Raw genomic sequence first — 20916 nt, 5'->3', positions numbered from 1 at the left:
ATGAACCAGCAACAGTTCAATGCCATTAACACGAATGAAACACTGAGTTTTATTGACAGCCTTTTCCAATTCTGAGCCCCTTCTCCCTAGGCGGTCTGTCAGCTCTCTTACCCCGGGACCACGCTCTCTCCATTGGCAGCTGGAGTAAACAATCTTCCACTGGCAGACCGTGCTGGCAGAGGACAGCATGAATGCGGTCTTCAGCTCCCTGTCAACACAGACTAACGGGACAGGGGAGGGGTGTGGTAGGAGTGAGAGATATGGGAATTGTGAAGACCTCACAAAAGGGAGATTACACATGCACAGAAACTAACATTCTATTGGGAACATTGTCCAAATTACTGCATCTGAGATAGGGCGAGAAATGCAGAGTTGCTGGGAAAGAAAAAAGTCTCCTAATAATGGGGAGCTGTGTCTGTGTCCTTCTCGATGTCAGAGGGATGGCACAGCTGTCTGATTCAGCATGGGGTGTTACTGAAGGGAGTTCTGTCTCTCAGACACACTGTACCTGATGTGTACAAACTTCAGCACTTTCTTCACAGCTCAGAGAACAAATTTCATGATTCAAATGATCCCACAGTGACAGAGAATGGGAGAAGGCAATTCAGACCATCACCTTCACAGCTCCTGGAGAGAAGTGGGATGCATGAGAGCAGACAGCATCGACTCGTGTAGTTTCAGCATTTACAACCTTGGTCCATGTGATAATAAAATCAATGTTAGAAATTGATTCTGTTAGAGATAGCAGGAAACCGTTAAGACTGTTTGGCGTATTTCTGAAACCCCAGTAAACCCTGCCGGTGTCCTTCCTAACATCTTCATATCCCAGTAAACCCATTCCGTATCTTTTATGATGTCTTTATATCCAAGTAAACACTATCCATGGTCGTTATAATGTCTTATATCCCAGCAAACCCTGGCTTGTGAAAGGGTGCTGGGCCCATACAACCCAAATTCAATGCATTACTTCTCTCCTCTGTGCTGTACAATCTCCTGTACAAGGACTTTGCGGCTCCTGCAGTTCCATCTGAATTGGGATGGCCCTGCATCTCCTTCAGCTTCCTGTTTCCAGTGATCACTTCAATTCGGAACAAACCTATCATTGTATGTTCATTCCACACGGACACAAGTTGCAAACCTCAAGCCCGTCTTGCTGCTCACTGAGGTCATGAATGACCTTTTCCTTTAGCATCATTTTTCTGCACTCTCCCTGAGATCTTGACTATATTAATTTGTAGCAATCTATTAATCTCAGTCTTTCACACACTCAATACAGAGCATTCATAACCTCTGGAGTCACAAATTGAAGAGGTTCTCCCCATTCTGAGTTCCCTATTATCAGTTCGCTGTTTGGTAAATATGCCTGTTTTGTGTCTGGAGCCTTCTAGTATTATTTATTTTCTGTGGCATTGCGATTGTATAGCAGCTCGTATATTGCGTTATGTTCACAGTAACCTTTGTAATGACTGCTGTTCCCATTTTTACCGCTTACCATGTGTTAAAGGAACACAGTAAGAGATCGATTAATATAGCAAGTAGACATACAGAGAAAGGAGTGTGAATTGCAAGATTGTGCGCTTAAACCTCTCTCAGAGGAGCTTTTATTAACTTGAACCATTATGTTGGACCATCAGGCTCAGGATAATGACATTGAGTTATGTTCAGCAAAACGAAATTCATTGGAAAAGATCCGTTGTTTTATGACATTCTGCGTTGATTAATTCATTTGTGCGTTTTACCTCATTTTAGGATGTTGAAATAGTCCACCCCATTCACACAAGTGCGTGTTATTAACATATGTCCATGAGAGAGGTGGTCCCAATACTGACTCCTGATTTCTTGTCTTCAGTTTTACCAAATCATCGAGGAACTTTCCGAAAACGCAGCTTCGTGAAATGAGGTCGGACTGCTTGAAGCAGGGACGGGCAGAGCTACCACTGCAGTGAATACGGCAAAGGGAAACACTTTCTCACAGTGAAAACAAGTGTTTGAGGATGTTCACCCATGCAATCCTACTCCAAATATTTCGTGAATGTTGTGATTCTGCGTGAAATCTGAGTTCGAATAACAGAATGTTGGAAGTTAGACAAAGAATATACGAACACAGCCAGGAAATTGTTACAGTCTTTTGACATCATTCTCGAATGTACGTGTCACCCGGCAGATGAAAAGCCCAATACTTCCCTTAAAGCACAATACTGCATGCTAACAGAGTGGTCCAGTGTGATCATGCTGGGCCCTTATGTAAAGATCGGAAGATCGAAACCACCCTCTGTTTTTAGGAGCTCCGTGTTGAGATGTGCTGTTCTGGCACAATGCGCCGTTGTGCGGTGTCCTACACTTTGACCTGCTTCACATAACTACATGTGACAGAAGTGTTTCTTTCATATTGATGCACATGAATTGTGGTGTGTTTCATGCATAGGACGCCCGGTAGTAATTGCCTAAGCTGTTTCAGATAGCAGCGATCTCCTGGTGAAATCAAAAGTCGTGAACGATAAAAGGATCTTCACGTCAGAGACAGTATCACGACTCAGACAAATTCGCCATTATTAGGACAGGTATCACTGATTGTGCAAACCTACAGAGAGATACAAGACGCAGAGAGGGGCCGTGGACCCAATGGGCTGAACGGCTTCTTCCTGCACAGGAATGACGCCATTGGTTTATGATGTCTCTCTTCCTGTCTCTGTGATGTTGAGATGCCAGTGGAAAGTGTCACTTCACCTGATGGAGGAGTAGCGCACAGAAAGTTTGTGATTTCATATAAACTTGTTGGACTATAACCTGGTGTTATGTAACTTCTGACTTTGTTCACTGTTTCTGTGACAGAGCGAGTGAGAAACAATGGCTCATTTTAATCCCACGACCCCACCCCTCTAAACAGCTCACTTACTGCGTTGAACTGTGTGCAGCCTCGCAGGTCAGGGCCACAGGAGATGACTTTCAGTGAGTGAGTGTTCCACTCGGATTATTTTAATCTGGGACTGTTGCTGTCAGATATTAACTCCTGCCCGGTCACAGTAAAGAAACCAACGTCTGCGTTGCATGTCTTTCTGAAAGATTTCTATTTGAATTCTGAGTATCAAACAGGCTGCATAGAAAGATGCCGTACTTAGTTTCTAAAGGTAATAATCTCCAGTTTCAACTTCTCTCCTTTCCAGCAGTTTTGCATTCTTCTTGTTGTCTCTGGTAATAAAGATTTGACAGAAGTTGCCAATCGTCATTTAATTTCTGACTCAAATCTGGTTCTGCCTCTTCGGTTCCTTTCTCCCTCCAGTGTTTGAAAGGGAGCTGCACAGCTTATAGCATCCCCTCAAACCGTCATGTACATGGTTTAATTTATCTGCTAATGCAGAGAGCTGGTCCCAGGGGGAAGGGAGTGAAGAACATCTTCCCAGGAACATTGAGACAGAATGGGAAGAAGCTGTATATTGCTGCTTTCACTTACTGAAACAACTGTTTTATTTTAACATAATCAGCTTGTTCAGAGATGTTACGACACACCTCTGGAGCAGATGGAACTTGATCCCGTGTCTCCAACATCCGAAATAGGGACAATATCACTGAATGGGAGTAACCTAGTTTGCTATAAAGAACCATAACTATTGCTTGCTTGTTGGTCTGAAGAATCACTTTTCATTTTGGGTTATTGTAGAAGTTCCAAGAAGTCTGGGGTTCACACCCCAGCTGAGCCCTTATGATCTCCAACTGTGTGCTTTACTCGATGGTTGGCATGCTCTATAGAAAAGTTACAAGAGTATCTGAAAATGACTCATTATGAGTATATGTCAGTCTGAGATCCCGAAGGGTCTTTGCAGTGAATATGCATCTTCAGAAAACAAAGAGTCACGTTTTAAAGAGCGCCTGTCCATGGGCAAACTGGCTTCATCTCTGCTTTGGAAAAGTGCTATCTGAACACAAATTTATCTTCCTTAAATCCAAGTGCTCTGTTTACTCATTTTCATCAGTGGAAACGTTTTCTCACTCTCAGCTCAAACAAACTGCCCAACCCACTGCTGCCCGTCTCCAACATTATAAACAACACCAAAATTGTCTGCTGGTCTTTGGAAACTTGGAAAAGGAACAAAACAGAATACCCAGCACTATATGGCACTATCACCGTGTTAAATGGGACAGACTACGAACAGATCTAGAACTTAGTTGTGGGCATCAACGAGGAGGTGTGGGACGCTCAGAAGCAGCAGGACAGATTTCTTGGAGTCCAGAATTGTTGCTGTCTGTGCTAGAAGATAACTGCATTGTTTAGTTTGGAATATTGCTGGTCTTGTGTGCTTCTCTGTTTTCCTTCAGGAAGAAAGAATCATTATATGTTTTGTGTGAAACTGGAAGTTTCATAGATTTCTCATGAATTGTATACAGGTGTATGTTCAGTTAATTGTTTTCATGTTGAGCCTGAAAGAATCTTGATGTGAGTTGCCTGAGCTGAATGCAACGGATATTCGCAGACAGTTCAATGATTGGAGAATATTTCCTTGCAGCTAATGTTTCGATTAACGACACGGAGATGTATGACAAGGAAACAGTGAAATTTTTAACTCACAACCTTTATTGGTTAAAAGCTGAGCATGTTGATTGGTTGTGGCACAGAGACTGATGTGAAACAAAACTGTGAGTTCTCTTAAAACCAGGTGTCAGCCAGTTGAAATTTCAGATTGCAACAACTAAAATACCAATGATCCTCTGCCAGTTTATCATGGAGACTCAGGTACAGTCTGCCCGCAGTCACTGCAAGCACGCCCGTGTCACTGGTTGTGTGTGCTGATACATACAAACTGATTCTGCAGTCTCTCTCCAATTTATTCAGTTTAAGTTCAAGCTGACTATGATTCATTTCAGGGTAACAATGGGCTGAATGAAGTCTTTGTTGTAATCAAGCTGTGATTTCATGGGAACATTATAGATTTCGGCATTGATTGAGTGGATGAAGAGATGAGATTAAAACTCAAGGCGGGTAGTGCTCCATTTAAATGGTTTTGACATCGTTTTCATCATTTCGGACTTTAATCAAGTGCCCACTGAAATGCTTATCTCGCTTGATGGATACTGAAGTTTAAGTGAGAAGAAAAAAGAACGCCTCGATCTTGTTTTGTTTGTTGATTTTGTAACCGCATGTAATGATTGTGGTTGGCCATCCAAATGTTTCCCGACACAGGGCAGTCTGACCCTCAGGGAGGTTTCTTTAATAAACTGTTCCCCGGGGGTTCCAGCTGCACCATGACGTCATACAGCATGAGCGACAATGGCCTTCAACTACTGTGATGCAATAATGATGCTGGCTCCCGGAATATAATGATTTGTCGTGGGTCACGAGGCGCTGAATCATTCAATGAAATGTAATTACATCCCCAGGTATTTACGTTTCTACATTACAATCTCAGACACTCCCATCTCTCACTTCAAGTTAAGCAATTCTTGGGATTCCATATTTCTATTAAGGATATTCATGATGCTACTTCCTGGTGAAATTGGAGAAATACTGTGTTTTGGTGGCTGAGTTTACTGAACAATGTTCGGTAAGATGGTCGGGAATCTCATCAGTTGTTTCTTTTTTCCCTCTCAGATCCTTTTCCTGTGCTTACATTTGAAGGCGGGTCGATAATAGCGATGTACATACAGAATCAAATTCCCCAGTGCCCTACAAGTTCAGAGCAGGACACAAGCAGGGATCCGCACACAAATCACATTAAGTTTACACCACTCATTTGCAGGCCAACTTCCCTGGAACATATGCTAGGATGGAGGCTTTTGGCGACGGAGTGTATGGATCTCAAACTTGTTTCTGATTATTTTTCAAGTTTGCCACGGGAACAATGTTTCACGGCTGTGGTGTGCCATTGTTTGGGTAAATTCTCACTTACTCTCATGTGTAAAGTAAAACACAAACTGCTCACCATGCGGTTTACACACACAGCTGCCTCGCTGTGGGTAGCTGCTTCAATCAGCCGGTGATAGAACAATGTTAAACATATTACACTGATCTTTTATTACTTAAGCTATAGACACGCCATTTTATTTTTCAATTCATCAGGATTTTTCAGCTTCTCCTGTTGTGGCAGAGTGGCATTGAATTCAAAAAGAGACGTTTCCAATCAACATCAATTCCTTTCCTCTTACTGGACGCAGGAACAGTGATCTCTATGCAACAGCAACAGCACATCCACAACCTCTCTTCATATTAATGGTTAGCCGGAATTTTATAATCTGTGTTGACAGCAGAGAGTCAGAAAGAAGATGTTCTTGAAATTGAACAGCAACCCATGAGCAACGTGGAATGTACTCTGCTCTGAGGGAATCCCAGCTTGACCGGGGCTGCTCCTAACTTTGCCAAAAGGGCTGTTTGGCCTCGGGGTATGATTCTAACTTTGGGGGCTGTACAGCCCAAAAAAATTTAAAAAAATCTGAGAGATCACGTGCTTAACTACCGGACATGCCCTTATTAGTTGTCTTTGCTTTGCCAATTCACCCGATCAACTTTCTGGAAAAAAAACGTGTTCAATGACGTTGAGACACATTAGTTGCAGTGCGTTGGGTGCTCAGGCCACTCTGCAGTAAGTCCCCATAAGTCCCTACAGCAGCATCCTCACTTTGACACGGGGTCTTGTTTTATTTTTCAATTCATCAGGATATTCCAGCTCTTCCTGCTGTGGCAGAGTGACATTGAATTCAGAAAGAGATGTTTCCTCTCAACAGCAAATCCTTTCCTCTTACTGGACGCAGGAAGAAGAAAATCATCTTTCTTCAAGCTTTCTGCTTCTAAAATTTAGCATCCTAACATCAGGCTGCAAAACTGACCTGAGTTAGTTGCCAAGTTAAACTGACGTGACTCCCGGTCCCCTTGAGGCACTGAACCGAGGTGAGATGTGCAAAGGACAACACACAAATGAGAGTTATTGTATGATTGATTGGGAGTGATCTGCATACCAGGATAAACAGGGAAAACCAGTCTTGAGTACCCACATTGAACCTGTCTCCACTTGGCCTAAGTCAGCTCTCACTAGCCACTATCACCATTCACTTTTCCTGATGTCCCAGCCGTTCTTGTTGCAAACTGACTTCACGTCACACAATTGCAGCTGACATTGCTGGTGTGGAACTGTAGCTGTAGTGAAGTGATTCTGACTAGCTCACAACATTATTCTGTTTCTAAAGATCAGTTTTTTTAAACTATAAATGTTAACCATTAGCAGGCCATGGTAGTGAAGGTACTGAAACCTTATTACTGGACTACCAGTGAAAATCTGTTTAAAAACCAAAAGAACTGCGGATGCTGTAAATTGCGAACATAAACAGAAGTTGCTGGAAAAGCTCAGCAGGTCTGGTAGCAGCTGTGAAGAAAAACAGAGTTAATGTTTCAGGTCGATGACCCCTCCTTTCCGTTCTGAGGAAAGATCTCTGTTTATATCAACTCAGCACTGTCTGATTCAGCCTTGCTTTCACCCATCTTCCTGCACATAATACCTACAGCTCTGTTTCGATTTTGTTATTTCTTGATTTAAAGTATACAGGCTATCCCATTGTCTATTACAATGTAACTTCTTATATGTGAGACCCTCCAACTATTGGCAGGCTAGTGGCTGAAGAGCTCAGTGCTTAGAGCACTGGCCTTGTACACCAGCAGTCATGAGTTTGTATCTCACTGGGGCCTCAGGCAATTTTTGTACACCTGCTGTTTCCAAGATCCAAAGGAGCACTCTAAACATCATCTGAAATTATGAAAATATCATTTCTTCTACAGACCTGAAATGTGCTTAAAATGCCACACTCCTGGTTATCTTGCCAGGAATTTTTGGAAGACCATTCGGAAGGACAGGAAGCAGTTGATATGATCAATGTTTGGATGGAAGAGTGAGGTGAGGCCATATAGAGTACAGAGTGACAGGGGAAGAACTCAGGCCAAGGGCCGAGACTGAGTGCTTCCTTTATTTGCTGTAACCAGACTCTAGTTTTGAAGTCTGGAATGGGACAAAATAAGCCAAGCGGGTGAAATCCGACTTTCTGCGGTTTGATCTTTCCAGGAGCCTTTGTCACTCTTGGTAGAATGTGCCCCTGTTTGTTTCCTTCTGTAGGTAAGGTTAAGTTTTCCGAGGGAGCATGAAACAGTTTTCCCATCTCAAACTTTCCTCCCATTTGTTGTGTTGATTGAGATTAAAACGTTTTGGTGAAATTATCATTGAAATGAGTACTTGAAACGTCACAGCACACAAGACTACAGGCCAAGTCCTGGAAACTGGGATGATGCTCCTCTTTCCATGCTGTAAAACTCAATGTTTTGATCATCTTTGAGGAGAAATTGATGTCCAGTTAAAAAAAGGCAGAAGCTGAGTCATTAAGAAATTATAGTACTTCTGTCCTCATCCCTCGTGGGCCTACTGTCTAGGATTCAACGCTTTCACTGTTCATGTCCACAAAATCACAGCAAAAGCACAACAGCTCTGACAGGAATCCTTTCTATGTCTCGGATCAGAGAATGTCTCTAAGAACACCAGACTCAATGTCAAAGCCTCTTAAAGAAGTGGAAGGTGTCTTGGCAGTCTCTGTTCAGTCGGACATCTGATTCAGAGAATCAGAGGAGAATATCCTTTTACCCCAATTCACCAATCAATCAAATTCATTTGTTAATCCACGCAGGATTTTTTTTCATTTCAGTTCGATGTTTTAGCAATGAAGCAGCCTGCTGTTATGATAAGAAACTGAGGGTAATGCTGGTTTGTTCAAAATTATCCCACAGGGGGTGGCAGGGATACATTTCAATGTTTCTCTCAATTCAGTGGCCAGTGAAAAAAGGCACCATTCCACTGACTGTATCTATCACTTCAATTTGTAAATAATTGAATTGTTCATTAAGTGTCAAGCAGCAGAATGAGTTGTAATGTTGTTTGTCTTTGTGTTGTAGAAGCTGGGGGACGGAGAGGCAGAATTGGCCCCAAGTTGTCATCCTCAGAGTAGAGGACAGGAATGAAACTGAGTTCAGGAGTTGGGAATAAGTGACTCTGCCGTTGCTTCCACCTCTGGGTTACCCACTCCAAACTGGTCTTGGTACATTTCACCTTTCTCCCTTGCTCCCTCTCCCTCCCACATTCACACTGTCCCTCTTCCTGTTTTTGCCGCCTGTTCATATCTCAAGGGCAGTATCGATTGGGCAAAACTGCTCTTGTGTCCAAAGACATTCTTTGAAAAATGAAACAACTGTGCAACCTGAGATACCTTCTTCAAAAAAAAATACCACTTGTGTATTGAAATGAGAAGGCCACCAGCTGGTGGCATTGTACGAGAGAGACGGTCTGAGCCTTTGACGCATCGGTTTTTAATTCATTTAAACTTCTCTCCTGAGTGTCATTGCAGCCAGATATAGACACACAGATACAAACATGCACACGGACACATATGGAGATATACATCAAGCTGACCATTATATCACTTCAAACGCAAGAGGGTCAGACAGAAAGGGGGGTATAACTCAATTTCTATGGAATTGCCTCCAAAACAACAGAAACCCCAAGGCACAAACATAATAATTCACACACTAGATGTGCACTATCTCACACACAAACAGAAAAAACACAGCTACAAATACACAGATAGTTCAACTGAGATAGAAACACACACGCACAGTTACAGAGATGCACGCAGACTCACACACACACATAAATAGACAGATATCGAGGCACACGTACAGAGACAGAAACATAAATAAACACAGACTCACACTAACATGTAAGCATACAGACACTGACAGACCTACACACAGAAATATACATGCATATGTGCAGACACTAACATTACATATATACATACACACAGAAACACAGGACACTCATACAGACTGTGTGCAGTAACTGACACTGCTCCGAATTTAACCATCATTAACATAGCTAGAACAGAGAAGTGTACAGCAATGTATAGGTCCTTCAGCCCACGATGTTGTGCCGAACTTTTACCCTAAACCTAAGGTCTCTCTAGCCTCCACCCCTACCTTATGCTATCATACATATGCCTATCTAATAGCAGCTTAAATGCCACAAAGGGGCCGACTCCACTACCCTCTCTAGCAATGCATTCCAGACCCCGAACAGTCTGAGTAACGTCTCCCCTGTATCTACCTCCACTCTATTTAAAACTATTTCCCCTCATATTAGCTCCCTCCAACCGCGGAAAAAGCCTCTGGCTGTCCACTCTATCTTTACTTCTGATCATTTTGTAAACCTCTCATCCTTCATCATTCTAAAGAGAAAAGCCCGAGCTCTCTCAAATTTTCCTCCCTCGTACTGCCTTCCGTCCATTCCAGGCAACATCCTGGTAAATCTCCTCTGCACCTTTGCCAATGCCTCCACATCTTTCCTGTAATGAGACAAACACAACTGGACACAATATTCCACTTGTGGCCAAACCAGGCTTTTGTATAGCTGGAGCATAACTTCACGGCTCTTGAACTCAATCCCTCTATTAATGAAAGCTACCACACCATACGCCTTCTTAACAACTCAATCCACCAGCTTTTAGGGAACGTTGGACATGAACCCGGCTCCTCCCAACTGCCAAGAAATTTTCCATTAACACTGTATTCTGCTTTCAGGTTTGTCCTTCCAAAATGAATCTCCTCACACTTTTCAGGGTTAAACTCCATCCGTCACTTGTCTGCCCTGCTCTGCATCCTATCAATGTCCCTTTGTAACCTAGAACAGCCCTTTGCACTATTCATAACTCGACCCACCTTTGTGTCATCCATGAACTTGCCAATCCACCCTTCCACTCCTACATCAAAATGATTTACAAAAACCACAAATAGGAAGAGGACCCAAGACAGATACTTGTGTTACATCAGTCATAACTGAACAACATGTTAACTATTTTCCATCCACTTACCACCCTTTGTCTTCTCAGGGTCAGCCAATTCTGAATCCAATCTGCCATATTTTCCCTACCCACGCCTCCTTACTTTCTGCATGAGCCTACCATGGGGAACCTTAATGAACGCCTTACGTAAATCCATGTATACCACATCCACTGTTCTACCTTCATCCATGTGTTTGGCAGCTTCTTCAAAGAATTCAATAAGGTGTGTGAGGCCTGATCTACCCCTCACAAATCCATGCTGCTTGCATCAATCAGATAATTCCCAGCTTTTACTGATGAAATATCAATGGGAAAGTGGGACAGTTCTATGAAGTCCCTCATTCTATTGTCAGGAAAGAGGTGAAAGTGTTGAATAAATTTAGGATTATTTGTACAATGAACAAACTTCCACTTGTGCAACAGCTCCATGTAATCCCCGGATGTTCATCTGTGAAATGGATTGATATTCATTCTCAGAAACTAATTAAAAGTAACCCCACGTCTTTAATGGTTACCTACAGCTCGACTCATACCTTGTGTTAGTCTGTGTGAAAATACTGTGTTCACCTGTAGGATGAATTTTTGTGCCTGGCTGCAGAAGGTTCAGTTCCCTTGTCTGGATAAAAGTGTTTTATACCCGTTTTGAAACTGCAGCCTTGTCTCTGTGTGGGTTTTAGGTCTGAGGCCAATGTGTGTGTGTGTGCGCGTAAGTGAGAGAGAGTTTGACAATGTGCGGGTCGGCGGGAGTGGTGCAAGGGAAGAACAATCATGAGACATTGGACTGAACTTCTGAGTTGCTGCTTTATTTCCCCCTCCTCCTCCACACCCCTCCCCCCACCTCTAACCTCACAAAGAAGCTTCTTGGTTTGCTCCATATCTGGAGGATGTGTGTACCAGGTACAGACAGCTCGGAACTGATTGAGTAGCTGGGATTTGGGAGGAGTGAAGGATTTGAATGACATAACTTGGGGTTTATAAAATTGGTTGTGACAGCCATACTTATCTTGTTCATGTGGATGAAGCCAGCAGGTGAATGTCAGAGATATTCTTTCTGTCTGTGTCAGTGTGAGTACAGCTGGAATCTCAATGCCAGCTTTGGACCTGTACCACCCTCTTCCTGAAGCAGCCCTGGTGAGTATTGGCTCCTCAGACTCTGTATCTTTCCTGAATTCCTGGCTGTATCTCACTGACTTCTCTTCTTGCCTCTCTTTTTCTCTGTTTTCTCGTTTTGCATCCCTGACATTCGCTCTAAGTCTCTCCTTTTGTCTCCCTTTGCTTCATCTCTCTCTGTCAGTCTCTTTCTCTCTCTCTGTCTCTCACATTCTACTCTTGTCTCTCTCAGTTTCATTCTCTCTCTCTCCCTCTTTGTGTTTCTGTCTCTTTCATTCAAAGTATCTCCTCTTGTTTCCCTTTTGGTCTTTCTCAGTCTTTGTCTCTTTCTCTCACCTGAATCTCTGTCTCTCACACGGTCAACTTTGGATTATTTTGTTTCATTCTCTCTCTCTCTCACGATCAACCACTCTTTGTTCCCTACCACTCTCTCTTTGTTCCCTCCTCTATCATTCTCTCTCTCTCTCTCTCTCTCTGTCTTTTCCCTCCATATTTCTCTCTCCTTTCCCTTCATTTTCTTCCTCTCCTTTCCCTCCATTTTTCTCTATTTCATCTCCTGCTGCCTTGTTGCACTGCCTCTTTCTTTCCTATCCCACTCCAAAAAATTTGTTTCCATTTAAAATTGCCAAATTCCAACCCCACCTCCACAAATATGACTGTCCCGACAAATTTGACCCAATAATTGTGTTATTCAATTTGAGACTCGTATACTTGTCTCATTTCACATTCTTCTTCCTCAATTTTCTGCCTACAATATAACCGCCAAGTTTTGCTGCCGCCCAGTTTTGTCCCTTTCTTTACCTCCCAGAGGAATGTCCACAGTTTTGTCCCGCCCTTACAGTATTGTACCCCCATTCTGAAAACTTGTGCTGGTGAATGCAATATTGCACCTCCCAATACAAATATTCCGTTGGCTTACCCACCAAATATTGTCCCCTCAGTTATGGCATTTCTCAATTTCAGTTCCCCAAAAGCTTGTTCTCCATCCCAAATTTGCAAACTCCCCACTACGTCATCTCAAATATTACCTCCCACAAATTTGCACACCTGTTTAACTATTTCCCCCGTGACTTTTACCCCAGTGAAAATTTTCAGCCTCACAGTTTCTGATTGCTGCCCGTGTGGCTTCACCCTCTTTCTTCATTCCTCTGTGGTGCCTCCACTGTGTACAGATAGCCCACAGTATCTCCCTCCATGTGCAAAACCCAAATATCCCCGTACTCTCACTGGATCCCTGACTCCACCCCAGAGATACTGTGGCCTGTTCACTGACTGCCTTACTGCAAAGCAAGATCCCATTTAGCAGGCACACCCCCTTCCCCACCTCACTGAGAAAAGTGTTTTATATAACAAGCCCGACTACCACTAAACTCTACCCAAAGCGTAATGGTGCAAAATGTAGGCGCTGCAAGGACCAGGAAGATCCCCTGGCATTCCGCATGAAGAACAGAGAAGGAGAGAGAGGGAAATGGAGAGAGAGAGAGATAGAGAGATAGAGAAATCCCATTGAGAACAAGAAAAGAGAGAGAGAGAGGAGAGAGACACAGAGATAGGAGAAAGATAGAAATCCCATGGACAGGACTAGAAAGGACAGATATGGAGAGTGGGAGAGACAGAAGGGACAGTGAAAAATTGAGAGCGAGAAGAGCAGACAGAGAGATACCATTCAGAACGAGTGACAGAGATGGGGGGATGGTGTGGGGATGCAGACAAAATGACCCTCAGGAAGGAACAACAAGATCACCCAGGACAATGAGAGAGAGAAAGAGAGAGGAGTGTTGAGGACAGGTGAGTGGGTAAACTTGGAAATCAGCAAGACTGAACATTGAAATGGTTCTTGATACCCCGGGAAGGGGACAAGACATTTGGAGGGAGGAATATGATGGGGTGTGGGAGAATGAACAGGGGTGGATGTGAAGAATGACGGGGAGACAAGGCTTTATAGAAAACTGTGGGAAGGACAGGAAGGTGAGAATATGGAGGCAAAGAGAGTGGAAGGCAGGAGACAGGCTGGTTTATCATCATGCTCTCATTTCTCTCTTTCTCTTTGGTTCCAGCTCTGTCTGAAGCTTCCTCACGGCAGAACAATTTAATTCTCTCAATCAGTGCTTCGTCCCAAATTTCAGCTCCCGAATCTAATCTCCTCAGCAGCGAGGTTGGAAAGACAGACAGAAATGAAAAAAAACCTACATGCAGCACCGATAACACAGCAAAATCACACCACTCTCTGCCCGAGCTTCCATAATCTGACCCTTTCCCCCACTTGCCCTTCCACCACCAGAACTGCCCATCATCTTCAACAGGGAACGGGAAGAGGCTCAAACCACCTCAGTGTTTCTGTTTGAAAGGAGGACAGAGAGATATTTACCACAGAGGGTGGGACACCCCTCCAGCGGACCTCCCCAACTACATGACCCCCAACCCCGAACATCTCCACTGCCAGAGATTGTGTCCACCTCTGTATGTGTATAAGCTTCAGTCTCTCAGTAATCTCCTCTGGTGGAAGAGAAGAAAATTGATCCATCAAAGCCAAAGTTTTGAAACAAAAATGAAGAGAAACGTATGAGATTCCATCACAGACTGATTTTCAAAATTTCCCCAATTTATTAGCATTTTCCCTGATTTTAAACCCAGAGAATAGGAACAGATTTGATATCGGATCAGGGGAGAAATGCTTTCTGACTGCCTCCAGTGTTTACTTTGTGAGAGTCTGGGCAAGGACTCACTGATGGGGAGTCACTCACCGGAGCCTGTGTGTCTCTCTCTGTCCCTCCAGATGGATTTCTGACTCCCTGCGGTAAAAAAATCACAATAAAAATACCAAAGACCGTCCCACTCCCATTCATCAGGTATAGACCCCATGCCCACTACTTCCAGGATTGTGGCTGTTTCTACATGACATATTAATGATGAACTGATACACTTACTTTTCTCTCTCTCTCTCTCTGTCCCTGTCTCTATCACTGTCAGTCTTCTCTCCCTCTCTCTGTCCCAATCCACCTCTCTATCTCTGGGCAACTTTGTCCTACTCATAAGAATTGATCAAACTCTCCCTCCCTCTCTCTCTCTCTCTCTCTCTCTCTGTCACTTTTCTGTCTGTGGCTGTCCCGCTGTCTCTCTCCCTCTCTGCCCCATCCACCTCTCCATCTCTGCTCAGCTTTCTGCTGCTGAACAATCGCTCTCTCTCTTCCTCTCTGCCTGTCTCTGCCCCATCTCACTCCTCTCTCCCTCTATCTTCTTCTCTTTGTCCCAATCGACCTCTTGTTGAGCTTTCCTTGCTCTTGACAATCGGTATCTATCTCTCTCTCACTCTCTTTCTCTCTCCATTTCCTCTGTTTTGATTGAAACACTCCTGCATTACATTTTCCACAAGTTGCAATCTCCCCGCCGTGTTGTAAACGTTTGCGACACCAATATCACATTTTGGAGGGTGAGGCGATGACAAGAGGTGGGAGTGATCGGTGCTGAGGGTAAAGGAGGGACGATGCATTCCACCCACTATCGAGCTGTCAGCAGTGTCCTCTCAGGGCCCTGTAGACAGACACACAACGCGTTTGAGGCTGTTCCGCAGACCAAGGTGCTGCACAAGATTCAATACGCAACCATATCCTGTACCTCCAAGGGATTCCCTCAAAAATTTGTTGGAGCCAACCACACCTTGCCCCCAAAAGCTGAAGGACTGGCAGTGGAATGAAGGACATTCTGCACCGCAGCATCCCAACGGCTTTCCCCAACTTCCCCATACTGAAGGAGACTAAAGGTTTCCATAACCTTCACTGCCCAAGATCAACACCAGCCACACACCCACCTCATCTGAATTGGGAAATGGTGGACCCCTGCTACTGTAGAGGAAATGGCTGCAGGCTGTCCCCACACAGCAAGACTGCAACGTGAAAACAAGATTCCCCCACTGAGTCCACAAGCAAATACTAAACTCCCCATTTTAACTTAGAACTCAGCTCAGACTGAACACTGGAGTTAATTCCTCACCCCCTTTCCCTCAGAACCTGTATCTATGTCCCACAGCCCTGTCCCTCTTTCGGCTGTCTCCAATTTCCCTCCATACCACCATCTTGGCCCCTACACTGTCCACTGTGCCGGTTCCCACAAGTAGCAAAACAATAGTCACTTGTTGATGAGAGAGGGTTAATTTCACCTCAAACATTGGCCGTGAGGGAGTGTGGGTGTTAGGCCCTGCAGTCTCGGCCGCTTTGAAATATTGATCCTCCTCCTTATCTCCAATCCAGAGCCTGCACTGACCTCCCCATTCCCTCAACGCTCACGCCCAGAGAAAGGAATGAAGTCCCAGTCAATGGAAAAAATTCACTCCATTTACTCACAAACCTCACACAGACCAGCAGTGGGTGGTAGGAGGGAATGGCATATAGAGGGGATGGGATCCCACTCCCTTCCGATATCCTGGCACACCCTCCCACCCACCTCCCCATTAAAATGACAACAAGTCCCAGCAGAATTTCTTCCAGGTTTTCCAAGATGAAATGCAGGGACGTAACCAGCTGGATGGAGAAACAGGGGAATCCAACCTTTCCCTCCCCTTCCCCATGCCCTCAGATCACCACATTCAAGTGGAGCCTGCACCATTTCTTATATCCCTCGCCACCCCATGGCCACCTGAAGTTCAGATACGACTCTCCTCGATGACTCACAAAGCTTTCAACTGCATCAGTCCTGTCCTTGTTTGTTTTACCAAAACAAAACACCATGTATTTATTCAAATTTAGACTCCACCTGCCACTCCTGAGCCCACTGAACCAATTGAACAAAATCTCTTTGTCATCTTAAATATCTTCATTTTCGACCATATCAGAAATTTGGGAATCACCCACAAACTTACCAATCATGCCTTCTATAGTCCCATCTGAATCATTTGCACAAATGACAAATGAAAGTGGACCCAGCAGCAGACCCTGTTGAACAGGTATCCATTCTGAAAAACAACATCCAGCACCAGTTTCTGTCTTTTGCCATTAACCAATTCTGTATCCAATTAGCAAGCTCATCCTGAATCCCATGTGATCTAACTTTGATAATGCATTCGTCACAAGAAACCTTCTTGAAAGCTTCACTAAACTCCAAGCAAACAATGTGAACAGCTGTGCCCTTATCAACCTTCTTGGTCACTTCCTCACAAAAACTGAATGAAGTGTGCGGGGCATGCTTTCTCTTGCATAAAACCATGCTGACTATCCCTAATCATTCCGTGCTTCTCTATGTGCATCGGCTCACAGATTAATGGTTCCCAGGCTTCTCCTCACATCAGTTTTCAAACAGAGGCAAACACCAGCCATTCTCCAGTTATTAGAAACTTCACCACTATTTAGAGATGATACAAATGTTTCTGCAGCGGCTCACAATTTTCTCCCTAACTTTCCATAACGTTCTAGACATACTAGCTCAGAACCCAGAGAATTATCCACGTCTATACCTTTTAAGACCACCAGCACCTCCTCTTTTGTAATGTGAACTGTTTCCAAAATATCATTATTTATTTCCCTGAGTTCTCCAGCCTCCATTTCTTTCTCCACAGTAAAAACAGAGGCAAAATATTCAAGTAATATGTTTCCCAACTCGTGAGATTCAACACAAAGATGAACTCCTTCATCTGTATGGAGCCCAACTCTCTCTCGTTGCTCTCTTTCTCCAATGTACTTGCGGTATTCCTTTGGGACATCCTGAAACTTATTCACCAAGACTATCTCACATCTCTCTTTGCTTTCCTGGTGCCCCTCTTAGGAATGCCCCCACACTATTCATACTGTTCGAAAGATTCATTTTCACCCAATTGTTTATGTCTAATCTGTGATTCTTTTTCAGGTTTATATAACAAGTCCTTCATCCCTGCAATCAATCTTGTAAACTTCTTCTGAATCCCTCGAACACCAGCACATCTTTTCTTAATACAGGACCCAAAACTACTCAATTTTCCAACTGCGGTTTGAGAAGCACCTTTTATAGCCTCAGCAGTACATTTCTGCTCGAGCTGTCTTCAAATGAATGTCTAAATTGCCTTTGCCTTATAACCACCAATTGAATCTGCATGTCAACCACACTCCTGAAAATTCTTGTTTTTTTAATGTTTCACATTTGGTGCCCTCAGGTTTTAGCTGCCAAGGCCACAAATGGTGAAATTTCCTTACTAAACCTCTCCCTTTCTCTGCCTCAGTTTTACACTTGAACATATGCCTTCAAAGCAACAAATTTGACCATAAAGCATTTTGTCACCTTCCTGACATCGTATTGATGATTCTGGTCAAACGTTGCATTGTAATACTCCTAAGGAACAGCCTGGAAGTTTTCATTCAGTGAAAGATACTACATTGATATCAATTAATTGTCATTGATTTGGACACATATCACACTTCCTTCATCACCACTAATTGAGTAACTCCACGCTGAACAGCATTGTGGGAGGTACTAAGGAAATATAATTGCCAGCAGCAAATGGTCAGGCAATTTTCTGCTGTATAAACCTCATTTAGAGAGTGGATGAAAGTAACAATAAAATATCTAGGATAGTCACACGCATTATTGGAGACAGAGGAGCTGAGACATGACAGAGTTGATCGAGGAGAGCAGAAATGAACCAAGACAATGGATGGGCTCTCATTCATCAGTGTTATACAGCAACTTTTAACATCAGTCTCACAATATTATGGGGGTGAGAAAATTCTACCAACCATGTGCTGCTGCCTTAACAGCTCTATCTTCCCACATGAGCTCTCACAATGCTGTGAAAGAAGGAACACCAGCCCCAGAGTCAGATATCTGAGAACAGCAGGAGAAGCTGAATTGTGCAGATTACTGGTTAAAAAAATACTGAAATAATTTCATTGTGTTCCAAATTTAAAATCCAATGCTAAACTCTACCCCTGAAAAGTTATGAAAAGCACTGGGGTCAGAGGAAACTATCACAGATCAGGATACCTAGGAATCAGAGTGATGTCACTGAGTAATTATCCATGTGTCATAACATCACTCATTTGAACAGACAGCATTTGGGTCTGCACAAAAAAGGTGATCTCCATGAAGGATGTGAGGGTCCACTCATGATTCAAAAAGAAATTCATCAGAATGTTTAAAGAACTGAGGAATACTGGTTTTAAGGTCACATTGGATAAACTCAAGTTGTTCCTCACAGTGCAAAGGAGATCAATATGACAGTAGATAAAGGGCGTGATAATACAGTGTGGACCTGGAGTAAAATGTTCTGATGAAAGGTCCCGTCCTGAAATGCCAACTTGCCTCCTGCTCCAATGTTGTCTGGCCTGCTGTGTTCCTCTAGCTCCAAACTGTTATCTCAGTTTCCAGCATCTGCAGTTCATGCTATCTCTGATTTGATGAAGGTGGCCAGGTTTAAATCAGGTAGATAAAGAGCAGCTGTTCCTCTTTGCTGATAGTAAAACTGTTTGGTGCACAGATTTAATATATTGGGCGAGAGTTACTGGGAAATGTAAGAAAGGAATTTTGTGCTATTTTTATTTTACTCAATACTTCCCTTTAAAGGCCAATAATATCCAGTGCTAAATGAATAAAAAAGGCATGCTTAGATCATTTGGTTTCAATTTCCGATCTGCAAATCCTCTTCTGATGCGCTGTAAAAAAATTACAAAAGCCATGTCAGTCACTCTGGGACACAATTTCAGAAGAAGCAACTATTTTCTTGATTTGGAGTTTGCTGTGTAAATGCTCCCCTCCCAACTCCCTGTAAAATTAGTTTTTTTATAAAAACACCAAGATAACAAAGTGTGGAGCTGGATGCACACAGCAGGCCAAGTAGCATCTCAGGAGCACAAAAGCTGACGTTTCGGGCCTCGACTCTTCACCAGAAAGGGGGATGGGGAGTAAGGGTTCTGGAATAAATAGGGAGAGTGAGGGAGGCGGACCGAAGATGGAGAGAAAAGAAGATAGTTGGAGAGGAGAGTATAGGTGGGGAGGTAGGGAGGGGATAGTTCAGTCCAGGGAAGACGGGCAGGTCTTCCAACCTACTAACCTGATCCCGCCTCTTCGACCTGTCCGTCTTCCCTGTACTGACCTATCCCCTCCCTACCTCCCCACCTATACTTTCCTCTACACCTATCTTCTTTTCTCTCCATCTTCGGTCCGCCTCCCTCTCTCTCCCTATTTATTTCAGAACCCTCCCCCAATCCCCCTATCTGATGACGTGTCTAGGCCCGAAACGCTAGATTTTGTGCTCCTGAGATGCTGCTTGGCCTCCTGTGTTCATCCAGCTCCACACTTTGTTATCTTGGATTCTCCAGCATCTGCAGTTCCCATTATCTCTTATTAAAACGCTATCTCTGTCAGTCCAGGAGAGACATTCACAACTTTCTCGCCCCTGGCCCAGGACAACCGCACATGCGCCTTGCTGCCCTCTGCCTCCTACAAAGATGGCTGCTGTTACCCACGGTCTGCCATTGAGAGGGAGCCTCGATTTTAACATTTTATGAAACCAGGACAGATTGCTTCTTTATACGGGATCTACCACATTCGCAAAGTGTTCAGAAATCCTCCCCGTCTCACTGACCGGTCTATTGCCTCCCCCGTTCTGCCTTATTATTACCGCCTGTGGAGCCGAGGGAAACAGTGACTGCTGCTCAGGATCACTCCCACTGCGCATGCTCTAGACAGTGGACACTTTGGAACTTACTGAGCCTGCGCAGTGATCAGCAATGCTGTGCACAGCACTCGGAATTCTGAGTTAAGTGCCCATTATTGTAAAGATTGAATTGTATTCGTCATAATGTGTACAAGCAATCTTTCTCTATACTTCCTACCAGGACAACTGATAGACATTTTATAAAGTATAAAACGTGTCTTTTCCATCCCATGGATATAATATTACAAAGTCTGACACTGAGTCACACATTGAGTCTGAGACTCAGATGCCGTACACATTCTGGGTCAGAGGACTGCTTTCTTATTAGAGAG

Source organism: Stegostoma tigrinum, unplaced genomic scaffold, assembly GCF_030684315.1.
Source record: "Stegostoma tigrinum isolate sSteTig4 unplaced genomic scaffold, sSteTig4.hap1 scaffold_109, whole genome shotgun sequence".
Lineage (NCBI taxonomy): Eukaryota > Metazoa > Chordata > Chondrichthyes > Orectolobiformes > Stegostomatidae > Stegostoma > Stegostoma tigrinum.
The sequence above is the reverse complement of the archived record's forward strand: the minus strand, read 5'-3'. Positions refer to the sequence as shown.